The 26,572-nt window shown below is 44.2% G+C and overlaps 1 protein-coding gene, 2 long non-coding RNA genes and 1 pseudogene across 4 annotated transcripts in view; 2 read left to right on the top strand and 2 right to left on the bottom strand.

Annotated features, from left to right (window-relative positions):
• The window catches only part of LOC309620032, a 369,441-nt gene that overhangs the window by 18,660 nt on the left and 324,209 nt on the right, over positions 1 to 26,572 (top strand). The window lies entirely within an intron of this gene.
• Positions 1 to 26,572, bottom strand: part of LOC309619905 (melanoma-associated antigen B18-like) — a 329,434-nt gene that overhangs the window by 184,966 nt on the left and 117,896 nt on the right. The window lies entirely within an intron of this gene.
• Positions 18,971 to 21,218, bottom strand: LOC309619899 (melanoma-associated antigen B4 pseudogene; annotated as a pseudogene). The gene has a single exon. The product of its transcript is annotated as a melanoma-associated antigen B4 pseudogene (transcript).
• LOC309620007 overlaps positions 22,084 to 26,572 on the top strand; it is a 321,410-nt gene continuing 316,921 nt past the window's right edge. Inside the window, exon 1 of the long non-coding RNA XR_014239367.1 lies at positions 22,084 to 24,840. This is a non-coding gene — a long non-coding RNA (uncharacterized lncRNA). The remainder of the gene's footprint in view (positions 24,841 to 26,572) is intronic.

Below are 26,572 nucleotides of genomic sequence, written 5' to 3'. Positions count from 1 at the left end.
TAAGGAAGGGGCAGGGTAGAAGAGGATGAAGTCAGAGGTAGCCAGGGAACAGTTCGCCAGGGACCATGTAGATTGTAGTGAGGGATACAGATTTTATTTCAAATGAGATGAGAAGTCCTTAGAGGTTTTAAGAAGAGAGGTGGCTGATAATGTGGCTGATATTTTAAAAAGATCACCCTGATTACCAGCAATTGAAGCAAGGAGACCGTTTAGGAGACAATTTGCAATAAACCTGATGAGATTTGATGTTGTCATGAACCACAGTGGTAGGGGTGAAAGTGGTGATATTTCCTATTGGATTGAATGTGGGGAGTGAGAGAAAGGAAGGAGTCTAAGATAAACCCAAAGATTTTAGGCCTGAGGAAACTAAAGATGGAATTGCCTTTTACTGAGAAAGGGAAGACCATTCAGTAGGGAGAGGGGCTGAGACTGGGGAAAATATGAGTTTAGCTATGGATATGTTGTTTGGGATAGCTACTAGCAATCAAAGTAAAATAGGTAATAAATTGTTGGCGCCATCAATTCAGGTGGGAAATTTAAAAATATATACCTCAAGTCACATTTTTTTTTCTAGAATCACTCATTTTGTTGTTGTATAGTGTTTTCTGATATTTTTGTCCTTATTACAAATCAAGGCTGCTCATTCCTCAAAAATAAAATATACAGATGTATAAAAGAAAACCAAAAGTCACTATTATCTAATCTTTCCAAAGGTAACCATTATCAACATCTCCATGTATAAATTTCCAAATTGTATATGTGTATACATAGATTAGATATATATGAGTTTAAACCATGTGAAACTACTGTTATTCACTTTGATCTATAAAAACAATAATTTCACATTTCAGCCTAATATATATAGATATGAACACTATGAAAAATAGAAGCATGAAAAGCACATTTGTCTATGCAGTTAAATACTTTATTTTAGCTGGTTCTCTTATGTTGCACATGGCAGGACAAAGCTAGGATAACTGGCAATGAATTGTAAAGAAAGGAAACAGGTAGTGTAATAAACCTGAAAAATCCTACAAAATACAATATATCTACAAAACATTGTTACAAAATGGCCCCAGGCTGCACCAAAATTACCAGTAGACAAAATACCCAGGACTAAATATTTTTTCCCACGGTTTTGACCAGATGTATTGACTACCTTGCTTTCAGCCAAAATTATTTTGATTGTATAATATATTCAAGCAAGCCCCGTAGATCCAATTCCAAATCTCTAAAAATGCTAAAGCCAAAGCTATACATGAAGCATTTAAATAATTCTGAATTTTCTAATAGATTCTACACCAGGGCACACATAAAACTGAAAAAGACAGCAGTCATAGGCCAACCTAGACCATGAAAACATAACCTATAGGGGAAGATCTTAATTGTAAGCTATAAAGCTAAATACTATCTTCAAATTCTTTTATCCAATGACACTGAGTAATCTTTCATTTTAGTGTAGCTCTTTGGACAGTTCATGCCCTTCAAGTTCTCTCTGGATATCTCTTTATTTTTCTGTTGAGGATTATAGCATAAATATGGCAAAACTCTTTGATTTAGTTTTTTTTCTTTATTGGAGTATACTTGCTTTACAATATTGTGTTAGTTTATACTGTACAGCAAAGTGAATTAGCTATATGTATACATGCTCTGTGGTAACCTAAATGATTTATTTAAAGCATTTTAATTGGAGTAACTGAATTCCGTGTGATTTTGATTGTTAAGTTACACATTCATTCGGCTCAGTGGTGTTTTTATAATATTTTTGGAAGAACAACATTGAACAAATTGGGTAACAATGGTTGGTGGTCAACCTTGATGTTAATGAGATTGAATTTATGGGTTTAATACTATCCAGGGTCAATTTTGGGACATAGTGAGTAATCTTAGCTGTGTTTATCATTGGTCTTGAAGAGAGGTGGAAAAAATATGTGTAAGCCAGCACATCTCTGTTTCAGGAAAAATTACACACAGTAGATATCTCAGAGTTATTTGAGGATCAAATGTAAGATTACACATTGTGAAAGTACTTTATAAACCACAAAGCACTAAATAAATTTAATAGATTATTATAGTGGCAAAATAGAGCTAGCAAACATATAACGGAAGAATGGATTGTTCTTTCAACTTCAGTCTCTTGTTGTTTGCTTCTGTAGCTATTGTAGGTTTTGTTTCGTTGTTCCTTTAGAAATGAAAAGAAAAATTATGAAAACCAGAGTGTACTATAAGTCAAAGAGAAAACTAATAATTTCCCCAAAAAATGTTTTAGTCTTTTCTTGAAGTGACGCTTATCGTGTATAGAATAAGAGGAAGCTAGACAGTGATGGATTTTTTCCTGTTCATAGGGTCAGTTAAGATAGATATTGTAAAATTCTTCCTAACTGCAATTTAAATTAGGAACAATAGCTTTTTGTTATTTTGTAAAAAGCCATTACATTGTGATGAGTTTTCATTTAAAAACTCATATCTTACAAGATTGAACTTTATTTTAAGATGCAATTCTCTTGGTTACAGATTTTTAAAATACAGCTTTTTGATGGGTTAAGTATAAATGAATAAAGAGTTAAAATGATTTTCCCTGGGAATTCATATGACATATATCAAGTAGTAAATTATATTATGAAATGTAAGTTCCTTTTAGAAACTAAATATTAATCAATTTGATAATATATCTACCTTTAACTTAAAATTGAACATACTTTTTTCAACATTCACAGAGGAGGAAAATAAATGTGTTTGGCATGTCAATTTATTCTAAAGAACTAAAATTGCTGTTAACTTCCATAATCCAAGAGGCTTTAACCATGACGCAGGCTGGAAAAAACATTGGCGCACAAATGCGGTGAAGTGGAGGGAGCTAGAAATTGGTGGAGACGAGGCTAAGGGACCATCCAAGATGTAGGTAAGGACCAGAGATTAAATAGGACTAGAACTCCACTTCCAGGAGTTGGGTGAGGATTAGTTTCAGAACCAGGGACTGAGTCCTTCACTGATACTGGGACAGTAATCTACGTGATGAAATCAAAGACAGAAAGGCGCCTGTTGTCATTATTTCTAATGGTAAAAATTAATAGCAGAACACATCAAGTAAGTACAGGGAGCAACACTAAGCTCAGAAACTTAAGAAATGAAGTTTTGAGTCATCCCACCAGGAAAAGTACTGTGACCAGTTGACGTTTTATCTGGAGGTAAAGGGAACATAAAATGTGCAACAGAAGCAGGAACGTATAAGTACTGTATACAAGCGCATGACTAGTTGTAGAAAGGAAAACTATAGTTATTATACATTCTGTTTATTAATATAAACTCTTTTATCCTCTTCTTCTTTTACTATTTTATATATAAAGTGTGTATTTGGTGATTTACCTTATTAATTGAAATGTTAGGAGATATCATAAAAGGATAGTGACTGAGCTAATAGAGGAGCATCCATCACTCAGAGATAGATAGAGATGTTTATGGGCAGGGTGGCCATATAATTTATTGTCCTAATTGGGAAGATGGTAAATTCAAAGGGCATACGAAAATAACAAAAGATATACATTTTAAAATATTTGATTTGTGTTCATGAACCTAGAAATAGTTCTATTCAAAAGTTATTTTCCAAAATAACTTCTGAAAAATCATGTATCTACACACTTTGAAATAAACAATCCTTTTATTCATATTATGAACATAAAACTTAACAGAGATGAAGTAATTATACTGGTGACATATCCACATACTTTTGTCAGCTTTTTAACTACAATATATATGTTTCTAACAGTGTGTTGGGTTGGCCAAAAGTTCGTTCGGGGTTTTCCGTAAGATGTTATGTAACGAAATTTTGGGCAACCCAATATCAGTTGTATTTCTCTAAAGAATATATTTTCTCAATGTTGTCTTGCTTTCCTTTTTTTTTTTTTAAAAATAACTTGCAACTTCCTCAAAGTTGCATTTGATGACTAATAAACTTTATTTATTTACTTTTTAACATCTTTATTGGAGTATAATTGCTTTAAAGCGGTGTGTTAGTTTCTGCTGTATCACAAAGTGAATCAACTATACATATACATATATCCCCATATCCCCACCTTCTTGCGTCTCCCTCCCACCCTCCCTATCCGACCCCTCGAGGGGGTCACAAAGCACCGAGGTGATCTCCCTGTGCTATGTGGCTGTTTCCCACTAGCTATCTAGTTTACATTTGGTTGTGTATATATGTCCATTGCCACTCCCTCACTTCATCCCAGCTTACCCTTCCCCCTCCCCGTGTCCTCAAGTCCATTCTCTACATCTGTGTCTTTATTCCTGTCCTGCCCCTAGGTTCTTCAGAACCATTTTTTTTTTAGATTCCATATATATGTGTTAGCATATGGTATTTGTTTTTCTCTTTCTGACGTATGTCACTCTGTATGACAGTCTCTAGGTCCATCGACCTCGCTACAAATACCTCAGTTTCGTTCCTTTTTATGGCTGAGTAATATTCCATTGTATATATGTGCCACATCTTCTTTATCCATTCATCTGTTGATGGACACTTAGGTTGCTTCCATGTCCTGGCTATTGTAAATAGAGCTGCAATGAACATTTTGGTACATGACTCTTTTTGAATTATGGTTTTCTCAGGGTATATGCCCAGTAGTGGGATTGCTGGGTCGTATGGTAGTTCTATTTTTAGTTTTTTCATGAACGTCCATACTGCTCTCCATAGTGGCTGTATCAATTTACATTCCCACCAACAGTGCAACAGGGTTCCCTTTTCTCCACACCCTCTCCAGCATTTACTGTTTGTAGATTTTTTGATGATGGCCATTCTGACCAGTGTGAGATGATATCTCATTGTAGTTTTGATTTGCATTTCTCTCATGATTAATGATGTTGAGCATTCTTTCATGTGTCTGTTGGCAATCTGTATGTCTTCTTTGGAGAAATGTCTATTTAGGTCTTCTGCCCATGTTTGGATTGGGTTGTTTTTTTTTTTATATTGAGCTGTATGAGTTGCTTGTATTTTTCATATTGAGCTGCCTGAGTTGCTTGTACGTTTTGGAGATTAATCCTTTGTCAGTTGCTTCATTTGCAAATATTTTCTCCCATTCTGAGGGTTGTGTTTTCGTCTTGTTTACGGTTTCCTTTGCTGTGCAAAAGCTTTTAAGTTTCATTAGATCCCATTTGTTTATTTTTGTTTTTATTTCCATTTCTCTAGGAGGTGGGTGAAAAAGGATCTTGCTGTGATTTATGTCATAGAATGTTCTGCCTATGTTTTCCTCTAAGAGTTTGATGGTGTCTGGCCTTACATTTAGGTCTTCAATCCATTTTGAGTTTATTTTTGTGTATGGTGTTAGGGAGTGTTCTAATTTCATTCTTTTACATGTAGCTGTCCAGTTTTCCCAGCACCACTTATTGAAGAGGCTGTCTTTTCTCTGCTGTATATTCTTGCCTCCTTTATCAAAGATAAGGCAACCATATGTGCGTGGGTTTATCTCTGGACTTTCTCTCCTGTTTCATTGATCTATATTTGTGTTTCTATGCCAGTACCATACTGTCTTGATCACTGTAGCTTTGTAGTATAGTCTAAAGTCAAGGAGCCTGATTCCTCCAGCTCCGTTTTTCTTTCTCAAGATTGCTTTGCCTATTCGGGCTCTTTTGTGTTTCCATACAAATTGCGAAATTTTTTGTTCTAGTTCTGTGAAAAATGCCAGTGGTAGTTTGATAGGGATTGCATTGAATCTGTAGATTGCTTTGGGTAGTAGAGTCATTTTCACAATGTTGATTCTTCCGATCCAAGAACATGGTATATCTCTCCATCTATTTGTATCATCTTTAATTTCTTTCATCAGTGTCTTATAGTTTTCTGCATACAGGTCTTTTGTCTCCTTAGGTAGGTTTATTCCTAGATATTTTATTCTTTTTGTTGCAGTGGTGAATGGGAGTGTTTTCTTAACTTCACTTTCAGATTTTTCATCATTAGTGTATAGGAATGCAAGAGATTTCTGTGCATTAATTTTGTATCCTGCTACTTCACCAAGTTCATTGGTTAGCTCTAGTAGTTTTCTGGTATCATCTTTAGGATTCTCTATGTACAGTATCATGTCATCTGCAAACAGTGACAGTTTTACTTCTTCTTTTCCAATTTGGATTCCTTTTATTTCTTTTTCTTCTCTGATTGCTGTGGCTAAAACTTCCAAAACTATGTTGATTAATAGTGGTGAGAGTGGGCAACCTTGTCTTGTTCCTGATCTTAGTGGAAATGGTTTCAGTTTTTCACCATTGAGGACAATGTTGGCTGTGGGTTTGTCCTATATGGCCTTTATTATGTTGAGGAAAGTTCCCTCTATGCCTACTTCCTGGAGGGTTTTTATCATAAATGGTTGTTGAATTTTGTTGAAAGCTTTCTCTGCATCTATTGAGATGATCATCTGGTTTTTCTCCTTCAGTTTGTTAATATGGTGTATCACGTTGATTGATTTGCGTATATTGAAGAATACTTGCATTCCTGGGATAAACCCCACTGGATCACAGTGTATGATCCTTTTAATGTGCTGTTGGACTCTGTTTGCTATTATTTTATTGAGGATTTTTGCATCTGTGTTCATCAGTGATATTGGCCTGTAGTTTTCTTTCTTTGTGACATCTTTGTCTGGTTTTGGTATCAGAGTGATGGTGGCCTCGTAGAATGAGTTTGGGAGTGTTCCTCCCTCTGCTATATTTTGGAAGAGTTTGAGAAGGATAGGTGTTAGCTCTTCTCTAAATGTTCGATAGAATTCGCCTATGAAGCCATCTGGTCCTGGGCTTTTGTTTGTTGGAAGATTTTTAATCACAGTTTCAATTTCAGTGCTTGTGATTGGTCTGTTCATATTTTCTATTTCTTCCTGGTTCAGTCTCGGAAGGTTGTGCATTTCTAAGAATTTGTCCATTTCTTCCAGGTTGTCCATTTTATTGGCATAGAGTTGCTTGTAGTAATCTCTCATGATCCTTTGTATTTCTGCAGTGTCAGTTGTTACTTCCCCTTTTTCATTTCTAATTCTATTGATTTGAGTCTTCTCGCTTTTTTTCTTGATAAGTCTGGCTAATGGTTTATCAGTTTTGTTTATCTTCTCAAAGAACCAGCTTTTAATTTTATTGATCTTTGCTATTGTTTCCTTCATTTCTTTTTCATTTATTTCTGATCTGATCTTTATGATTTCTTTCCTTCTGCTAACTTTGGGGTTTTTTTGTTTTCTTTCTCTAATTGCTTTAGGTGTAAGGTTAGGTTGTTTATTTGAGATTTCTCTTGTTTCTTGAGGTAGGATTGTATTGCTGCAAACTTCCCTCTAAGAACTGCTTTTGCTGCATCCCATAGGTTTTGGGTCGTCGTGTTTCATTGTCATTTGTGTCTAGGTATTTTTTGATTTCCTCTTTGATTTCTTCAGTGATCTCTTGGTTACTAAGTAGTGTGTTGTTTAGCCTCCATGTGTTTGTATTTCTTACAGATTTTTTCCTGTAATTGATATCTAGTCTCATAGCGTTGTGGTCGGAAAAGATACTTGATACAATTTCAAGTTTCTTTTTTTTTTTTTTTTAATTTTTATTTATTTATTTATTTATGGCTGTGTTGGGTCTTCGTTTCTGTGTGAGGGCTCTCTCTAGTTTTGGCAAGTGGGGGCCACTCTTCATCGCGGTGCGCAGGCCTCTCATTATCGCGGCCTCTCTTGTTGTGGAGCACAGGCTCCAGACGCGCAGGCTCAGTAATTGTGGCTCACGGGCCTAGTTGCTCCGTGGCATGTGGGATCCTCCCAGACCAGGGCTCGAACCCGTGTCCCCTGCATTGGCAGGCAGATTCTCAACCACTGCGCCACCAGGGAAGCCCAAGTTTCTTAAATTTACCAAGGCTTGATTTGTGACCCAAGATATGATCTATCCTGGAGAATGTTCCATGAGCACTTGAGAAGAATGTGTATTCTGTCGTTTTGGCATGGAATGTCCTATAAATATCAATTAAGTCCATCTTGTTTAATGTATCACTTAAAGCTTGTTTTTCCTTATTTATTTTCATTTTGGATGATCTGTCCATTGGTGAAAGTGGGGTGTTAAAGTCCCCTACTATGATTGTGTTACTGTCAATTTCCCCTTTTATGGCTGTTAGTATTTGCCTTATGTATTGAGGTGCTCCTATGTTGGGTGCATAAATATTTACAATTGTTATATCTTCTTCTTGGATTGATCCCTTGATCATTATGTAGTGTCCTTCTTTGTCTCTTGTAATAGTCTTTGTTTTAAAGTCTATTGTGTCTGATATGAGAATTGCTACTCCAGCTTTCTTTTGATTTCCATTTGCATGGAATATCTTTTTCCATCCCCTCACTTTCAGTCTGTATGTGTCCCTAGGTCTGAAGTGGGTCTCTTGTAGACAGCATATATATGGGTCTAGTTTCTGTATCCATTCAGCCAATCTATGTCTTTTGGTTGGAGCATTTAGTCCATTTACATTTAAGGGAATTATCGATATGTATGTTCCTATTACCATTTTCTGAATTGTTTTGGGTTTATTATTGCAAGTCTTTTCCTTCTCTTGTGTTTCCTGCCTAGGGAAGTTCCTTTAGCATTTGTTGTAAAGCTGGTTTGGTGGTGCTGAATTCTCTTAGCTTTTGCTTGTCTGTAAAGGTTTTAATTTCTCCGTCAAATCTGAATAAGATCCTTGCTGGGTAGAGTAATCTTGGTTGTAGGTTTTTCTCCTTCATCACTTTAAATATGTCCTGCCACTCCCTTCTGGCTTGCAGAGTTTCTGCTGAAAGATCAGCTCTTAACCTTATGGGGATTCCCTTATGTGTTATTTGTTGTTTTTCCCTTGCTGCTTTTAATATTTGTTCTTCGTATTTAATTTTTGATAGTTTGATTAATATGTGTCTTAGCGTGTTTCTCCTTGGATTTATCCTGTATGGGACTCTCTGTGCTTCCTGGACTTGATTAACTATTTCCTTTCCCATATTAGGGAAGTTTTCAACTGTAATCCCTTGAAATATTTTCTCAGTCCCTTTCTTTTCCTCTTCTTCTTCTGGGACCCCTATAATTCGAATGTTGGTGTGTTTAATGTTGTCCCAGAGGTCTCTGAGACTGTCCTCAATTCTTTTCATTCTTTTTTCTTTATTCGGCCCTGCAGTAGTTATTTCTACTATTTTATCTTCCAGGTCACGTATCCGTTCTTCTGCCTCAGTTATTCTGCTATTGATCCCTTCTAAAGAATTTTTAATTTCATTTATTGTGTTGTTCATCACTGTTTGTTTGCTCTTTAGTTCTTCTAGGTCCTTGTTAAACGTTTCTTGTGTTTTCTCCATTCTGTTTCCAAGATTTTGGATCATCCTTACTATCATTATTCTGAATTCTTTTTCAGGTAGACTGCCTATTTCCTCTTCATTTGTTAGGTCTGGTGGGTTTTTGCCTTGCTCCTTCATCTGCTGTGTGTTTCTCTGTTTTCTCATTTTGCTTAATTTACTGTGTTTGGGGTCTCCTTTTCGCAGGCTGCAGGTTTGTAGTTCCCGTTGTTTTTGGTGTCTGTCCCCAGTGTCTAAGATTGGTTCAGTGGGTTGGGTAGGCTTCCTGGTGGAGGGGACTGGTGCCTGTGTTCTGGTGGATGAGGCTGGATCTTGTCTTTCTGCTGGGCAGGTCCACGTCTGGTGGTGTGTTTTGGGGTGTCTGTGGCCTTATTATGATTTTCGGCAGCCTCTGTGCTAATGGATGGGGTTGTGTTCCTGTCTTGCCAGTTGTTTGGCTTGGGGTGTCCAGCACTGTAGCTTGCTGGTCGTTGAGTGGAGCTGGGTCTTGGCTTTGAGATGGAGATCTCTGGGAGATTTTCGCCGTTTGATATAACGTGGAGCTGGGAGGTCTGTTGTGGACCAGTGTCCTGAACTTGGCTCTCCCACCTCAGTGGCACAGCCCTGATGCCTGGCTGGAGCACCAAGAGCCTGTCCTCCACATGGCTCAGAATAAAAGGGAGGAAAGAAAGAAGAAGATAAAATAAAATAAAATAAAGTTATTAAAATAAAAAATAATTATTAAGAAAAAAAATTTTTAAGTAATAAAAAGAGAAAAATATGGACAGACAGAGCCCTAGGACAAATGGTAAAAGCAAAGCTATACAGACAAAATCACACACAGAAGCATACACATACACACTCACAAAAAAAGAGAAAAAGGGGAAAATATATATATATATCGTTGCTCCCAAAGTCCACCTCCTCAATTTGGGATGATTCTTTGTCTCTTCAGGTATTCCACAAATGCAGGGTACATCAAGTTGATTGCGGAGATTTAATCCGCTGCTCCTGAGGCTGCTGGGAGAGATTTCCCTTTCTCTTCTTTGTTCGCACAGCTCCCGGGGTTCAGTTTTGGATTTGGACCCGCCTCTGTGTGTAGGTCGCCTGAGGCCATCTGTTTTTCGCTCAGACCAGACGGGGTTAAAGGAGCAGCTGACTCGGGGGCTCTGGCTCACTCAGGCCGCGGGGAGGGAGGGGTACGGATTGCGGGGCGAGCCTGAAGCGGCAGAGGCCAGAGTGACGTTGCACGTGCCTGAGAGGCGCCGTGGTTTCTCCCGGGGAAGTTGTCCCTGGATCACGGGACCCTGGCAGTGGCGGGCTGCACAGGCTCCCGGGAGGGGCAGTGTGGAGAGTGACCTGTGCTTGCACACAGGCTTCTTGGTGGCGGCAGCAGCAGCGGCCTTAGCGTCTCATGCCCGTCTCTGGGGTCCGCGCTGATAGCCGTGGCTCGCGCCTATCTCTGGAGCTCCTTTAAGCGGCGCTCTTCATCCCCTCTCCTCGCGCACCAGGAAACAAAGAGGCAAGAAAAAGTCTCTTGTCTCTTCGGCAGCTCCAGACTTTTTCCCGGACTCCCTCCCGGCTAGCTGTGGCGCACTAGCCCCCTTCAGGCCATGTTCACGCAGCCAACCCCAGTCCTCTCCCTGGGATCCGACCTCCGAAGCCCGAGCCTCAGCTCCCAGCCCCCGCCTGCCCTGGCGGCTGAGCAGATGAGCCTCTCGGGCTGGTGAGTGCTGGTCGGCACTGATCCTCTGTGCGGGAATCTCTCCGCTTTGCCCTCCGCACCCCTGTGGCTGCGCTCTCCTCCGTGGCTCCGAAGCTTACCCCCTCCGCCACCCGCAGTCTCCGCCCGCGAAGGGGCTTCCTAGTGTGTGGGAACCTTTCCTCCTTCACAGCTGCCTCCCACTCGTGCAGGTCCCATCCCTATTCTTTGGTCTCTGTTTTTTCCTTCTTCTTTTGCCCTACCCAGGTACATGGGGAGTTTCTTGCCCTGGGGAGGTCTGAGGTCTTCTGCCAGCGTTCAGTAGATGTTCTGTAGGAGTTGTTCCACATGTAGATGTATTTCTGATGTATTTGTGGGGAGGAAGGTGATCTCTGCGTCTCACTCTTCCAACCATCTTGAAGCTCCTGGTGTATTTTCTGTTAACATGATCTAAGGAATTGTTGATTTTGTTTCCGGCCAGTCTCTTGATTTCGCTGTGGTGATCTTTTTTTCCACCAGGTTTCTGAAATTCCTTATATGTTTGACTATTTTCTGTGCCTATTACCTTAGAGTTTTAATTAGAAGATCAAATTATTACCATTGTTATCTTTTGCTTTTCCTTACTCATGAATCTTATTTATTTGGTATTGTTGTATAGAGCTCTGTACTGGCTATGTGTTCTTGTCCAAATTTTTTTCTAGTTTTTAAATTAATAGACTTTTTTAAACAACAGATTTAGGACTACAGGAAATTAAGCAGATAGTACAAAGAGTTCCCATACAGCCACTCACTCTCTTCCTCCAGTTAGTTTCTCCTATTATTAACATCTTGTATTTGTTCAATGGATACAAGTTCATTTGTTACAATCGACCAACTAATAGTGATACGTTATTATTGACTATTGTCCACTGTATGTAGCACATTTCACTTTTTGTGCTTTACAGTTCTGTAGTGGTTGACAAAGGCATGGTGTCATCTACTCACCAACAGAGCATCATGCAGAAGAGTTTCACTGCCCTAAAAATCTCCTGTGTTCCACCTGTCCATCACTCAAAACCTCACTTTGAGCCCCTGACAACTCTGAACTTTTAACTCTCTCTGAAGTTTTGCCATTTCCAGAATATAATATGGATGGAATCCTACAGTATGTAGGCTTTTTATATTTTTATTTATATTTTTAACATCTTTATTGGAGTATAATTGCTTTACAATGGTGTGTTAGTTTCTGCTTTATAACAAAGTGAATCAGTTATACATATATCCCCATATCTCTTCCCTCTTGCATCTCCCTCCCTCCCACCCTCCCTATCCCACCCCTCTAGGTGGTCACAAAGCACCGAGCTGATCTCCCTGTGCTAAGCGACTGCTTCCCGCTAGCTCTCTGTTTTACATTTGGTAGTGTATATATGTCCATGCCACTCTCTCACTTTGTCCCAGCTTACCCTTCCCCCTCCCCGTATCCTCAGGTCCATTCTCTAGTAGGTCTGCATCTTTATTCCCATCTTGCCCCTAGGTTCTTCATGACCATATTTCTTTTTTCTTAGATTCCATATGTATGTGTTAGCATACGGTATTTGTTTTTCTCTTTCTGACTTACTTCGCTCTGTATGACAGACTCTAGGTCCATCCACCTCACTACAAATAACTCAATATGTAGGCTTTTTAAACTAGCTCCTTTTGCTAATCAGTATACATTTAAGTTTCTCTATATCTTTTTGTGGTTTGAAATGTCATTTCTCTTCATGGCTGAATAGCATTCCATCATGTGGACTACCACAGTTTGTTTACCCATTCATCTGCTGAAGGTCATCTTGGTTGATTTCAGTTTTTGGCAACTATGACTTTGTGTACTCTTAACATTGGTTTGAAGGCTTTCGGATGGACATAAGTTTTCAACTCCTTTGAGTAAATACCTAGGCGTTTAATTGCTAGATCATATGATAAGATTATGTTTAGCTTAAAAGAAACTTCCAGCCAGTTTCCAGACAGTGTGTCTCTATCACTTTGCATTCCCTTTAGCACTGAATGAGAGTTCCTATTGGTCCCCATCCTTGCCAGCATTTGGTATTGTCAGGTGTTTGTTTTTGTTTTAGCCATATTAATAGGTATCTCATTGTTGTTTAAATCCCAAACTCCCTGAAGACCTGTGATGTTGATCGTCTTTTCGTATGCTATTTGCCATCTGTGTATATTTTTGGTGAGGCGTCTGTTCAGCTCTTTTCACCACTGTTAAATTGACGTTTTTGTTTTCTTATTGTTGAGTTTTTTAAGAGTTCATTGTATATTTTTGATTCATGTTTATTATCAGATATGTGTCTTACAATTATTTTTTCCCAGTCTGCGGCTTGTCTTTTCATTCTCTTAATAGTACCTTTTACAGAGTAGAAGTTTTTAATTTTAATGAAGTTCAGCTTATCATTTTTCTCTTTCATGGATTGTGCTTTTGGTGTTGCGTCTAAAATCTCGTTGCCAAACCCAAGATTTTCTCCTATATTTCCTTCTGTTTTTGTTTTGTTTTGTTTTGTTTTGTTTTCCCACTCCGCATGGCAGGCAGGATCTTAGTTCCCTGACCAAGGATCAAACCCATGCCCCCTGCCGTGGAAGTGCAGTCTTAACCACTGGACCATGAGGGAAGGCCCGGGCTTTTTTTAAATTTTGAGTTTTCCATTTAGGTCTGTGATCCATTTTGAGTTAATTATTTTGAAACATGTAAAGTCTGTATCAACATTCTTTTTTGTTGTATGCGCATGTCTAGTTGTCCCAGCACTGTGAGTTAAAAGACTCCTTTCTCTATTGAATTGCCTTTGCTCCTTTGTTAAAGATCAGTTGACTGTATGAGGGGTCTATTTCTAGGTTTTCTATTCTGTGCCTTGGTCTATTTGTCTCTTCTTTTGCTAATAGTATGTGGTCTTGATTATTGTAGCTTTAAAGTCCGTTTTGAAATCCAGTAATATCAGTTCTCTGACTTTGATCTTCTTCGGTATTGATTTGAGTTGGTTATTATGGATCTTTTCATTTTTTATATAAACTTTAGATTGTTTGTTGCTATCTACAAAATAACTTGCTGGAGTTTTGAGCAGAATTGTATTGAGTGTATAAATCAAGTTGGGAGTAACTGACATCTCAACAATCTTGCATCCTCCTATCCATGAACATGGAGTGTTTCTCTATTTATTTAGATCTTCTTTAATTTTTTTCAGTGATGTTTGTATTTCTCATATAAATCTTATACGTATATTTTTAAGAATTATTTATAATCAATCTTTTTTTGGTGCTAATGTAAATGGCATTAGGTTTTTCAATTGCAAATTCCATTTGTTTATTGGACAACAATTGACTGTTGAGTATTAACCTTGGCTTATTAATACCAGGAGTTTTCTTGTTGTTGATTATTTGAGATTTCCTACATAGACAGTTAGGTCATCTGTGAGCAAAAACAGCATTTACACTTGACTGCTCTCATCTGGAACCTCCTCTCTTTCTCACCCCTTGTTTTAACTTGTCATTTATTTAGGTCTTAGAGTGTGTCTCACCATCTTCTTGATATGGCGGCAGCTCCTAGGCTCTAAAGTTCTGTGCACAGTGGCTCAGTCTTCTTTTTCTTACCATCCCCAGTTCTGCCATGGAGCCTTCCGAAGAGTAGGTGCTCAATTAATGGTTGGGAATAAGAGTGGCAACGATAAGGAGGTCTACTTTATTATTGTTTAATTTCTCTCACAATCTTGAATAATCTAAGAAAACATCTTTCAATTTTACAAAAAGAAGCACTAAAAGAATAAACCAAACCAAAAATGTACCACCATTTACTCTTTTTCTTTTCTTTTTTACTGGACCCACATTATTTTACTGCCGAGTCTATTCACAGTTCCATGGAAATCCCTCTTCCATTGCTGTGTTTTCTTGTTCGAGGTCATAAAAAAAATGGAAGGTTTCTAAATTTGTTTTATAAAATATCAAAACTTTAACTTGTACCTGATGAAAGTAATGAATGTGTGATCCATACTGTCACCAGCAGAATGGCGATTTCCTTGGTTCTTGCCCTCCCAAAGAGGAAGAATTCAATCGAGAGGCATAGAGCAGTTTTAAGTAGCAAGAGTTCAGTTAAGCAGAGCAAAAGTACACTCCCGAGAAAGCAGGAGCGCGGGCTGTCTGGAAACCAGAAGCAGCCCCGCAATGGGGTAGGGCCGTGTTTTGTAGAGTGGTGGTCCCTCCCTGTGTCCTGTGTTATTTGACTGACAAATCGATTGACAGCTTTAGGTTATGTAACTTTCCTGCTAGTAGGCAGGCACTTACCCATAAGCACCCAAGCAGAACCCATGGGGTGGGGCGGGGAAGCAAACGCCGCAATGCTCAGTTATTACAAATGAGGCATAATGAACCCTGGGTTACCTTGAGTCACCTTTTAGGTCTTGGTGCGCCTGCGTCAACCTGTGCTGGCGGTTTTGTCTTGCTTGGTCCTGGTATGGCTGGAAACCTAGCAGTGGTCCTTGACCACGAGAGGGAGGATCTCTGGGCATGCTCCAACCACCGGTGTCCAGGTAGGGGAGGGAAAGACGAACCGTCCAGGATGGGGCAGGCCCGCTCATCTGTGACTCGCTATCCTCATCTTGGCTCTGGGCACCCTCTTCAGATCCTGGGCATGAAACCCCTGCATCACGAGAGCTAGTGGCTGGGGCTCCCTGAGGCTCCCGGCGAGTGCCAGCAGCACGGGAGCTCGGGGGAGTACCCCGAGAAACAGAAGCGGGGGAGGAGGGCGACTCTTCTATCTCTGCTGCTGCCGCCGCCGCTGCCGCCGCCTCAGTGGCCTGGGCACCCTCGAGACTCTGAGTCTCCGCCCGGGCCTGGTGGCGTCTCTCGCGGGCACGGCGCTTCCGCTTCTGGCCCCGAGGCACGATGACACAGGTCAGGGCCAGCAGGCGGGAGTGTGGGCAGGAAGGCAGGCAATGAGGGCCCCTGGGGGAGGGACAAGGAGATGCTGTGAGCACCTTCAGCGGGGAGACTCCTCCCTGGCTTTAACCAAGGCCGCCTCTGCAGGGTCCTTGAGGGCACTGCTCGAGGACCCACAGGGCTCCCGTTCTCCTGCTCCGCCTGTCCCCTGAGACCCCTGTGGAGGACGGTAGAGTGAGCCTTGGGCTACAGGCTGCCAGCCTACCTGAGTGTCCCTGGGGTGACAGAAGGGGCTGCCAGTGGGACCTTCCGCGTTCTAGGGCGGGGAGTCTGCTCAGTTCATCTTCAGGATCTTTAGGTGGACGGCAGCCAGGGCCTGGGCTTCCTCCTCTCTGTTGCTCTGCAGTTGACACCTCAGTGGTCCCGGGGACCCATGAGGAGGAAGTGAGGGGTGCCCCAGCTCACCGCCCTGACAGGGGGAACACAGTGCTGACAGCTCTGTGGAGTCCTTTCTATCCTGGGATCACTGGGTCCTCAGTCCCTATTCAGTGCTCTCAGTTGGCTTCACGTAGGGCCTGGGACCCACCCTTCTGCCCTCTAATGGCTTTACCTTCAGGCTAAGAATCTCACCTCCCTTAGACCTGACGTAAAGGAGCCTCGGCCCGACTGCCCTGTCCTGAGCCTTCAAGTGCTGAAAGCAGGGGCAAGGCTAGACTCTTTGTCGTCCCCACAGCTCAGGGGGTGGGGCATGTTCCCCTTAGTCGTCACTCAGCGTTCTCAGTTTGACTCCTGGGAAGGCCTGTGGCTCCTCTCTCTTTACCTGAGGACATGTGCTCGTAGAAAGGCCCACAGCTCTCTGAGACCCAACAGAAGGAAGTGAGGGTAGCCTGATTTCCCACATCTACCTGTGGTCTCTGAAGGCAGAAAGCTGTGGCAGGCAAATCCAGGCCTTATTATGGTTGGCTGCACCAGTCCTCACTCAGGCTCCTCCGTTTGACTCCTGGGAAGACCTATAATTTCTCGCTCTCTTCACCTATTAACTGTCCTCACTTCTCTGTCACCCTGGGAGGAGTTAAGGGTTGCCTCTGCTCGGCCTGACATCTATCCAGGCGTCTCCCAGGACTGACGGCAGGGGAGAGATGATGTGCTGCCCCCATTGTTATGGTTTTCCTGCTCCACTCCAGCCTTAGGTCCTCACCCCAACTCCTAGCACAACCTGGAAATTTCCCCTATGCTGAGTCAGCCAGCCTCAGAGCAAAGTCCTCACCACCCTGAGTCCCCAGAAGTAGAAGTCACAGTAGGCCACATGCAGCCACAGCTCTCTCTGAGGGGCTTCTGAGGACTAACAGCAGAGGGCAAGATTCTCCGGGCTCCACTCTTCTGGGGTTTGTGACCTCAATAGTCCTCACTGTGTCAGGATCTGGGACTCTTCCCTCTACTGACCTGAGTCCTCCAGAGCTGGAAGCAAGTGGGTGACACATCGAACTACCCCTGCCTGGGGCTTCCCAGGGCCGAAAGGGTGGTGGGGCTCTGTGTTCCTCTCTCTTTTCGGTTGGGCGTTCCCCTTGGTCCTCACTCAGAGTCCTTACACTGACTCTTCCCGTGACCTAGAGAGGCCTGTCCTCTCATACTACAGCCTTTAATTCCCTGAGACCACCTAGGAGGATGTGAGGGTTGCCTCACGTGGGCATGACTGCCTGTGGTCACTCATGGCCGACAGTAAGGGAGGGATTCTGTGGCGTCCCCACTTTTATGATTTGGGTGGTTCCCTCAGTCCTCATGGTCCTCTGCTTGACTCTTGGCAGGACCTGGAACTCCTCCCTGTGCGAACGTGAGGCTGGCCCCTGAGTCCAAGTGCCTCATCTACCGGAGATGCTCTAAAAGGAAACGTGTGGGGCGCATCATGCCAACATTCCTGGATTTGCCGAGGGGAAGTATCCAGTGGCAGGGCTCTGTTCTAGGTGGAGTCCCTTTATCCTCATTTAGAGTCACTAGATTTCCAGTCTCTACTGAGTGAGGCTGTTCCCAATAGACCAAGGCCCTCGCCTCCCTGAGACCACTCCCAGTGGAAAGAGGGGGCACGTCAGCCAGAAAGCTTTGTCCTGGGCCGCCTGGGGCTGACATCAGGGGTGGGACTCTGCATTCTCCTCTGTTCTGGAGTGAGTGGTCCCCTTGCTCCTCATTCAGGGTCCTCATCGTGATGCCTGACCAGACCCAGGACTCCGCCCTCCACTCCCCTGAAGCTGTGCTCCTCAGAACAAAGACGTTACCTTCTTGGAAATTCGGAATTGGAAGTCAGGATGAACCAGATCTGTCCAAAGCTGTTGGGGTCTTCTGAGGAGCAGGATTTTACAAGGCCCCACTCTTCTGGAGTCAGTGGCCCCTCAGTCCTAACTCAGGTTTCTTACCTTGACTTCAGGTAGCATATGGGACTCCAGCCTCCCTGCTGACTGTCTGCCTGCCAGCCTCAGGCCAAGGCTTTCACCTTCCTGAGACACCAGAAGGGGAGGTAAGAGACCTGTTCCCTGGCTACCCCTGCCGGGGGCCTCTGTGTGGTCCCCTTTGTCATGGGGAGTCCACTCATCAGCACCCAGTGTCCTCACCCTGAATCAAATTAAGGCCTGTTAGGATCCCCTACTTGGGCAGGATTGGAGATGCTGCCACAAGACCAAGGAACTCGCCTCCCTGAGAACCTCTCCACCCTTGCCCCGGAGGAAAAGAAGGGGTACCTTCAGACACACAGCTCTGCCCATGGCCACACAAGGGAGAAAGCAGGGTACACTTTGTGGGGCCCCCTTCTCTTCTAAGGTCCTCACCTTGAATAACTATCAGAGGCTGGGACTCCTCCCTCCACTGACCTGAGGACACAGCTCTTAAACCAAGGCTTTTATGTCCCTGAGAAACTTGAAGAGTAAGTAAATGAGGAGATGCTGATCTTTTCAGGTTATCTGGCATTGCATATGCAGAAGACCCCATTGTCACCGAATATTTTTTTTTTATTCATACCATCCACTTATTCAGCGTTACTATTACTGTGTTCCAAAACAGTGCTTTGGGAACAGGGCCCCTTTTATCCCATGAGATACATTTTGGAGTGGTGAGAAGAAAAATGAATTAAAAGACATAAGGTCTGGCTTAGGCTGGGAGGAGTGGAAGAGTGTAGGCTCTAGACTATTCCCGACCAGGGGACTAGACCCAGCAAGGTCACTTAATCAGTCTTGTGAACTTGAGAAATTTGCAAGTTATTCACCTATAAAGGGAGTCTGCCAAATCCTATCCTGCATGAATGTTGGAATGTTATGTACTACATATAAAGCAGTGGCATACTCATTAAGAAATATTGGGTTTTTGATGAATGGCAGTTACGATGTGATTATTATGAACCCCCAAAATACCACCCTCCCATCAGAGTTTATTTTTAATCCAGTAGGTAGCAGAGAATATGCAGTGCACTAGGACAAAAGAAACAAATACTCACAAATGAGAAAGTTTAAAAGAAATAAGGCAAACCACGAATTAAATACCTTTTACTCTATGTTTTCTCCATTTTTTGTTTCCAAATATTTTCTGTGGTCGTCTTTCACGTTTCCATGAAAATCTCTATTGCAGTGCCATGTTTTCTACTTGTGGATCATACAGAGAATATAGATGGTTCGTGAGTTTCTTTTACATATACCAAAACTGTAACTTTAGAACTCTTTAAACAGCAATAAATATGCAAGCAATGTCATGCACGAATTCAATACTCTTAAGAAAACACACTATTACAAGAAAAAAACATTTGAAAAAACCTAAATAAATCAATAAATAATGTATAGAAGTTACTAGTTTAAAACAGGAAGATAAATAAGATCTATACTTTGTTCCCTCCACCCCTACTACTCTGCACTACTTAGGAGCTTGACTGCTCCCTTCCAAAACAAAGTGAACAAACTGCCCGCGGCCTCCCTCCCTAGATGTGGGAGGAGCTGCGGGGCCTTGGCCCTGGAAGTGCACTGCCCTCAGCCACAGCTGCAGCCCTGGCCGTGGCTCTCGCTCCTGCTCTCTCTTCCTCATCTTGCAGAGCCTCCTCATAGAGATCTGGGAAGGCACTGGGGACGGTACCAGCGATCTTGGCCACAAACTCCAGCACTTTCATCTTGCTGGTTTCAGCCAGGGCTCTCGGGCCCCACAGGAACTCATAGCGCGGAGGATCGCTGTTGGGCACCTGGCGGTACGTCAGGTACTTCTGCTGCACGAAATCTTCGCTGATGAGCCTCCTGGGCTCCCCAAAGATCGAGTGCCTCCTCCCAGCATACAACCCCAACGCATTGAGGAATTCCCAGATCTCCTCCTCGGTGGCACGGTTGCCCTTCTTGAAGATCATGCCCAGGAGGCTCGTCAGGAGACCGGACGTGGGCAGCCCCGACTCATCACTCAGACTTCCCGCGCTGGGGAGGGCCAGCTTGCAGATGAGGGCGTAGGAGTGACGGCTGGGGTCGACTTCCTTCAGCTCGAGGCCAAAGACCAGCTCCATGCACTCAGAGGCTCTCCTGAGGATCTCAGGGAAGTGCTTCGTGTATTTCTTGCCGACAGCCTTCAGCATTTCTGCCTGCGGGATGGGCTCGTTCAGCTTGTACTTCTCCAGCAGGACCTGCACCAACATGCTGGCCTTCATGGACAGAGGATCTATGCAAGTGCTGTGAGTGGAAGGTGCTGCCTGGGAGGTACTTGCACTTTCCTCATCTTGGCTCGCCCGGGCACCCTCTTCATATCCTGGGCAGGAAACCCCTGCATCACGAGAGCTAGTGGCTGGGGCTCCCTGAGGCTCCCGGCGAGCGCCAGCAGCACGGGAGCTCGGGGGAGTACCCCGAGAAACAGAAGCGGGGGAGGAGGGCGACTCTTCTATCTCTGCTGCCGCCGCCGCCGCCTCAGTGGCCTGGGCACCCTTGAGACTCTGAGTCTCCGCCTGGGCCTGGTGGTGTCTCTCGCGGGCACGGCGCTTCCGCTTCTGGCCCCGAGGCATGATGACACAGGTCAGGGCCAGCAGGCGGGAGTGTGGGCAGGAAGGCAGGCAATGAGGGCACCTGGGGGAGGGACAAGGAGATGCTGTGAGCACCTTCAGCGGGGAGATTCCTCCCTGGCTTTAACCAAGGCCGCCTCTGCAGGGTCCTTGAGGGCACTGCTCGAGGACCCACAGGGCTCCCGTTCTCCTGCTCCGCCTGTCCCCTGAGACCCCTGTGGAGGACGGTAGAGTGAGCCTTGGGGCACAGCCAGCCAGCCCTGCCTGGGCGGTACGGGGGTGACAGTGGGGGCTGGCAGGGGAGGTAGGTCCTCGCGGTTCCCATTCAGAGTCAGGATGACAGTTGCTGGCAAGACTCCCCCACCACCCCCACCCCCACCCCCACCCCATCCCGTCTGCTGCTCTGAAGTTGACACCACCACCTTCCATGACACCCAGGAGGAGGAAAGGAGGGAGCGTTCAGCCCACCACCGAAGGGTCCTGGGACCCTCCCTTCTGCTGCCTGGTGATGGCCCCTTCAGAACAAAGCTCTAACCTCCCTTGGACCTGGCAGAGGAAACGACGGGCAGTCTCAGCCTGACAGTCCTTTCTTGGGAGTTTACGGGTTGGCAGGAGGGGACAGGCCATATTCTCTCTCGTCCCTTCTCTTCGGGGTGGGTGGCTCCCTTAGTCCTCACTCGGGGTCCTCCCTGGACGGCCGGTGCAGCCTGGAGCTCCCCTCTTGCCCCGAGGGCCGTGTGCTCGCACCAGTGCCGGCACCTCCTTGAGTCTCATTAGGAGGCAGTGAGGGTGAGCACGCGGCCGCATGTGGCCGAGTTTTACCAAGCCTGCAGCGTGCGGCAGACAGGTCGAGGCCCTGTGGTTGGCGGCCCCACTGGTCCTCACTCAAGGGCTTGGGCTGACTCTTGGGAGTGCTCAGGGACGCGCCTTCTGCTGGCCCGCACCTCCCCTCTCAGACAGCAGCCCTCCCTTCTCCGTGTGTGGCCAGAAGGAAGCGGCTGACAACAGGGGAGGGGTTCTGAGGTGCCCTTGCGACGGGGAGGACGGTCCTCACCCTGACTCCTCCCGTGCCCTGGAAATCCTCCCTCTGCTGACCTGCGGCCAGCCCCTCAGAACAAGGCCCCCTCCTCCCTGAGTCTCCCGCGTCCGTCCGTCCGTCCGCCCGCGTTCGCACTGGGGGAGCCCCTCCGTCTTTAGACCTGCCCGGAGGCTCCCAGGCTGACGTCAGGGGCGGGGTCCGCGTGGCCGCCATTCTGGGGTGTGGAGCCCCTCGGTCCCCACGAGGGTCCCGTCCTTCACTGCACAGGGCCTGGGGCGCTCCCTCTACTGAGCTGAGCCAGGGTCCACCAGCCTCAGAGCGAGGCCTTCCTTGCCCGAGACCCCGCGGGGGAAGCGGATGGACTTGGGGCCTAACGGCCAGGCCCGAGCCTCTCGGGCCGAGAGCAGGGGCGGGGTGGGCGGGGCCTGCGTGGCCGCCTCTTTGGGGAGGGAAAGGGGATTGGGGGTGTCGGGGGCGTGTCCCCGCACTTCTAACTGGGGTCACCTCACACCTTGACACCTGACGAGACGTGGGACTCCTCCCGCGGCTCACCCTCGCAGGACGGCAGCTCTCAAAAATGGCCTCGCCCCCGCAGCGTGGTTAGGAGGACGTCACTTCCGGTCATGCGCATCTGGGCTCCAGGAGGACAGCAGGGGCGGGGCGGGTCCGGGCCGGGGCGGGGCGGGGCGGGGCGGGAGGTGTGGGGTGGTGCCGGCGGAGCTTCCCGCAGGACTGGCACGTGGGCCTTTCATTGACTCTCGGCAGGTCCTGGGACTTTTCCCTCTGCTGAGCTGAGTCAGCAGGCGTCACACCTTGGCTCTCATTTCTGTCGGCACCCCCAGCCGGAAGTATCTGGGGGCCTGAGCCTCACAGCCATGCCTGGGTCCCCCGAGACTGACAGTGAGGCCTCTTTGGGGCCCCCTGTTCTATGGTGGATGCTGCTCTCAATCCCCTCTCAGTGTCTTCTCTTGACTCCCTGTAGGTGCTGGGCTACCTCCCGTCCGCTGACCTGAGGCCAAGGCCTCGCATCAAAGACATCAGCTCCCTGAGACTGCTGGTGTGAAGTGCAGGCACACCTCATCTGGACACTTCTGCCTGGAGCCTCCCAGAGATGGCTGGTGCAGGTAAGATGAGCTGAGGGGAAAGGAGGCGAGACTCTCTTCTGTGGTTTGGAGCCCGTCAGGTCTCACTCAAGGTCCTCACACTGACTGCTGGCAGGGCCTGCGATTCCATCCTTCTCTGGTATGACTCCATCCCTGTCCCCAACCATGCCCCACAGAATCCCAGAGGAGTTAGTGGAGGGGCTCCTTAGCCTGACAGTTCTCACTGTGGTCTCTCTTTGTTGACATCAGGGGCATTGCCCAAAAGTTCAGAAATGAATTTCTGTCCTTTTGTACAACTGCTGTGTTACTTGCTATTCTCTCTGAGTCCGTGTGTGATAGTCTATTAAGATGATCATTTAAAAAGGCCAGTTGTCATCCACTAACAAAGTTTCAGATGGTTATCTCACAGCCTGTGGACCATACTGCCACATCCAGCCCAATCTTTGGTGTCCCATGCTCCTGGCATGCGGGCTCTGAAATGCTGCCTCAGGTTCCTTCAGTGAAGCAGTAGAGATTCATGGTCCCAGAGCACAGTGGAAGAATCCAGGGCTCAAGTTTAAAGGCTTTTCTCTAATCAATCCTGTCACCTGCCTCTCTTGCAGGCTACAGACCTGTCTCGAATTCAGGGCATCCCCCTACCTGCCCACACTCAGGTTCTAGTTCAGTGGAGACTTACTGTCCCTCAGGGATTATTTAGTTTTGTGTTTTTGCTTTTGTTAATGTTTTCTCTTTATTCCTTCTGTAATTTTTCCATGGTTGATTTTGGGTACAGGAAACAGTAGCCCATGTTTGATTGTCATCAGCTGCTATGGATAAGGTACTAAATCTGTAAATGAATTAAGGAAAATCGATATTCTTACAATATCTGTGCCTCACGAATACACATAACATACTATTCTGGTTGAGACTTCTTTTTCCTAAGTCAGTCAGGAAATTCTTCTTATTGCCTCCATGTAGATTATATACATTTTTGTATGGTTTCTTTCTAGGTATGTTTTTTATATTATTGCTTTAGTCTCTGGTGTATTTTCTTTTTTTTTTTTTTTCCTTTTTTTTGATTTTTTTAAACATCTTTATTGGAGTAGAATTGCTTCACAATGGTGTGTTAGTTTCTGCTTTATAACAAAGTGAATCAGTTATACATATATCCCCATATCTCTTCCCTCTTGCATCTCCCTCCCTCCCACCCTCCCTATCCCACCCCTCTAGGTGGTCACAAAGCACCGAGCTGATCTCCCTGTGGTTTGCGGCTGCTTCCCAGTAGCTCTCTGTTTTACGTTTGGTAGTGTATATATGTCCATGCCACTCTCTCACTTTGTCCCAGCTTACTCTTGCCCCTCCCCATATCCTCAAGTCCCTCAGTTTCGTTCCTTTTTTTGGCTGAGTAATATTCCATTGTATATATGTGCCACATCTTCTTTATCCATTCATCTGTTGATGGACACTTAGGTTGCTTCCATGTCCTGACTTTTGTAAGTAGAGCTGCAATGAACATTTTGGTACATGACTCTTTTTGAATTATGGCTTTCTCAGGGTATATGCCCAGTAGTGGGATTGCTGGGTCGTATGGTAGTTCTATTTTTAGTTTTTTCATGAATGTCCATACTGTTCTGCATAGTGGCTGTATCAATTTACATTCCCACCAACAGGGCAAGAGAGTTCCCTTTTCTCCACACCCTCTCCAGCCTTTCTGTTTGTAGATTTTTTGATGATGGCCATTCTGACCAGTGTGAGATGATATCTCATTGTAGTTTTGATTTGCATTTCTCTCATGATTAATGATGTTGAGCATTCTTTCATGTGTCTGTTGGCAATCTGTATGTCTTCTTTGGAGAAATGTCTATTTAGGTCTTCTGCCCATGTTTGGATAGGGTTGTTTGTTTTTTTTCATATTGAGCTGCATGAGTTGCTTGTATGTTTTGGAGATTAATTCTTTGTCAATTGCTTCATTTGCAAATACTTTTTCCCATTCTGAGGGTTGTCTTTTCGTCTTGTTTATGGTTTCCTTTGCTGTGCAAAAAGCTTTTAAGTTTCATTAGGTCCCATTTGTTTATTTTTGTTTTTATCTCCATTTCTCTAGGAGGTGGGTCACAAAGGATCTTGCTGTGATTTATGTCATAGAGTGTTCTTCCTATGTTTTCCTCTAAGAGTTTTATAGTGTCTGGCCATACATTTAGGTCTTTAATCCATTTTGAGTTTATTTTTGTGTATGGTGTTAGGGAGTGTTCTAATTTCATTCTTTTACATGTAGCTGTCCAGTTTTCCCAGCACCACTTATTGAAGAGGCTGTCTTTTCTCCACTGTATATTCTTGCCTCCTTTATCAAAGATAAGGCGACCATATGTGCGTGGATTTATCTCTGGACTTTCTCTCCTGTTTCATTGATCTATATTTGTGTTTCTGTGCCAGTATCATACTGTCTTGATCACTGTAGCTTTGTAGTATAGTCTAAAGTCAGGGAGCCTGATTCCTCCAGCTCCATTTTCCTTTCTCAAGATTGCTTTGCCTATTCGGGCTCTTTTGTGTTTCCATACAAATTGCGAAATTTTTTGTTCTAGTTCTGTGAAAAATGCCAGTGGTAGTTTGATAGGGATTGCATTGAATCTGTAGATTGCTTTGGGTAGTAGAGTCATTTTCACAATGTTGATTCTTCCGATCCAAGAACATGGTATATCTCTCCATCTATTTGTATCATCTTTAATTTCTTTCATCAGTGTCTTATAGTTTTCTGCATACAGGTCTTTTGTCTCCTTAGGTAGGTTTATTCCTAGATATTTTATTCTTTTTGTTGCAGTGGTGAATGGGAGTGTTTTCTTAACTTCACTTTCAGATTTTTCATCATTAGTGTATAGGAATTCAAGAGATTTCTGTGCATTAATTTTGTATCCTGCTACTTTACCACATTCATTGATTAGCTTTAGTAGTTTTGTGGTATCATCTTCAGGATTCTCTATGTACAGTATCATGTCATCTGCAAACAGTGACAGTTTTACTTCTTTTCCAATTTGGATTCCTTTTATTTCTTCTCTTACTGCTGTGGCTAAAACTTCTAAAACTATGTTGAATAATAGTGGTGAGAGTGGGCAACCTTGTCTTCTTCCTGATCTTAGTGGAAATGGTTTCATTTTTTCACCATTGAGGATGATGTTGGCTGTGGGTTTGTCATATATGGCCTTTATTATGTTGAGGTAAGTTCACTCTATGCCTAATTTCTGGAGGGTTTTTATCATAAATGGGTGTTGAATTTTGTCAGAAGCTTTTTCTGCATCTATTGAGATGATCATATGGTTTTTATTCTTCAATTTGTTAATATGGTTTTTTACATTGATTTGCGTATATTGAAAAATCCTTGCATTCCTGTGATAAACCCCATTTGATCATGGTGTATGATCCTTTTAATGTGCTGTTGGATTCTGTTTGCTAGTATTTTGTTGAGGATTTTTGCATCTATGTTCATCAGTGATATTGGCCTGTAGTTTTCTTTTTTTGTGACATCTTTCTCTGGTTTTGTTATCAGAGTGATGGTGGCCTCGTAGAATGAGTTTGGGAGTGTTCCTCCCTCTGCTATAT

The sequence above is a fragment of the Balaenoptera borealis genome (assembly GCF_965194805.1).
Source record: "Balaenoptera borealis genome assembly, chromosome: X".
NCBI lineage: Eukaryota > Metazoa > Chordata > Mammalia > Artiodactyla > Balaenopteridae > Balaenoptera > Balaenoptera borealis.
This window is presented reverse-complemented; position numbering and strand designations above follow the sequence as displayed.